At 41.8% G+C, this 2,047-nt stretch overlaps 1 pseudogene; it reads left to right on the top strand.

The window, feature by feature from the left end:
* The first annotated feature begins 314 nt into the window (after positions 1–314).
* On the top strand, positions 315–506 carry LOC105002804 (annotated as a pseudogene).
* The last annotated feature ends 1,541 nt before the right edge of the window (positions 507–2,047 follow it).

The following is a 2,047-nucleotide window of genomic DNA, read 5'->3' as shown; positions in this document are numbered from 1 at the left end:
GAAAGGCTTTCTTATTTCTCCTTGCTATTCTTTGGAACTCTGCTTTCAAATGGGTATATCTTTCCTTTTCTCCTTTGCTTTTTACATGCAATGTATTTTAAAAATAAAATGAGTTTTCGCTGAGAGCTGCACTTTTATCTAGGGAGAGGTGTCTGGGTTGACATTTCATTAACTGATTTTCCTTCTGATTCCATGCGACCCATTATTAGAGCAAATAGGCCACTCCTGGCCCTTCCTCTTGGAGGATCCAGAGCCCTCCAGAAGCAGAAGGCAACTCTACTGCTCTATTAAGGAGAGGGATCCTTGGTGCCACCATGAAGCATAGGTTGAACATCTATCTCTTAGCTGACCTTGTTCTCCATCTTCATTAAACTCATTAGTCTAATGAAGTCCCTGGAGGGCTTACTGGAGAGCCCATCTCCTGGGAGCTACTGGACTACCAGAGGTCAGCTTCCCAACAAAGAGCCCCCAAGGGCGTTCCAGACCATCTATCCAGAGTGGTGTGATAAGACCTCCCTCCACCAGCTACAACCTTAGAACAGTGTCCAAAATACCTCCAGCTCTACCAGTTTCTGGGCAGGCATTCTCAATGTCAGTGTTATCAGAGAACTAACTGTTACAAGGCCCTCAAAGGGCCTCTTCATTGGATACTCCTTATTCTGAAAAAGGCCTGTTTTATCACAGATTTGAGTGGGTCGCCTGTGGCTGTGGAATGGCGGGATCTCACTCTCTTCCCCAGACTGCGTCTGCTTAGATGTCCTGAGCAGCCTGGCTTTGTCTTCTCTTAGATGAGTACTTGTGCTGCAACTTTAGCTGTTGGGAGATAGTGTTATTTTCAACCCTACTTTCTAAGCATCTGCCAAGAATTCCTTTGGACTTGGGTGTCTTATGGTCAGTTTAGTTGGTATTCAGCTTTTCTCTCATGAGAGCTCCTCTGTGTGCAGATAACAGTTAAGAGGTGTTAGGGTTGGCTGTAGGAAGGGGAAAGGTGGAGTCTTCTGTGTCCTGTTCTCATTTTTACATTTTTTAAAGTTCTTCCTCCAACTTAGCAAGTCTGTGTGTGGTTATTGGTCTGAAGTGGGCAGGGGAATGACAGTGCCTGCTTGGGACATGGACATTTTGGCCATCATGTGGCTTAAGTAAATTTTTCTAATGAAATAAAGTTGAATGTATGTTTCAAAAAAAAATCTTGCAGGAAAAAAATTGATGTTTATAAATGTCTCTCGAATGCCAACTCTCCTCCTTATTCTATTATGATTGCCCTAGTTCAGTATCTAGTTTTTCTCCTAGAGATAAGAAAGTCACTGTCCTCTAGTCTTTCTTATTATTACATTCTACCTCAATCCTGATTAACTTTTATACTACAATCAGCATTGTCTTTCTAAATCTGATCATGTCCTTCTTCTGTGGAAACTCCCTTCTTATATATAATGTGCAATAAAGGAACCAGAGATCAACATTTGATGATGAAACAAGTGGCTAATTGTTGAGAATTGGTTGATTATTAAAGCAGTAGCCTCTTGTTCATTCTGTTATGCAAATAGGGAACACAGCTAAAAATATCACGAGTGCTCTGAAAAAGCCAGTCCCAAAAAAGGCAATTAGCTTGAACACCTGGAAGCATATTTTATCAGGATATGTATTTACTAATATTTGAGTAACACTGAGTCACAATTTTTAACTTCGGGGTAATGTCACTCATGGGACTTCCCAGGTGGCACAGTGATAAAGAATCTGCTGGTCAATGCAGGAGATTCAAGAGACAAGGGTTTGATCCCTGGGTCAGGAAGATCTCCTGGAGAAGGAAGTGCCAACCCACTCTAGTATTCTTGCCTGGAAAATTCCATGGACTGAGGAACCTGGTGGGCTACATGGGTCAAAAAGAGACACAACTGAGTGACTGAGCACACACACACAATGTCACTCAAATTCCCAAAGTAGGGAAATGTCTTTAGGTAGATATTTCTCTAAGCATTTCCTCTTTCCCTCTTTGTCCCCACAACTTCAAGCACATGTTTAGAAAACTTAGATGTATAATTTCAAGGAC

Source organism: Bison bison, unplaced genomic scaffold, assembly GCF_000754665.1.
Source record: "Bison bison bison isolate TAMUID 2011002044 unplaced genomic scaffold, Bison_UMD1.0 scf7180017610120, whole genome shotgun sequence".
In the NCBI taxonomy this organism is placed as follows: domain Eukaryota; kingdom Metazoa; phylum Chordata; class Mammalia; order Artiodactyla; family Bovidae; genus Bison; species Bison bison.
This window is presented reverse-complemented; position numbering and strand designations above follow the sequence as displayed.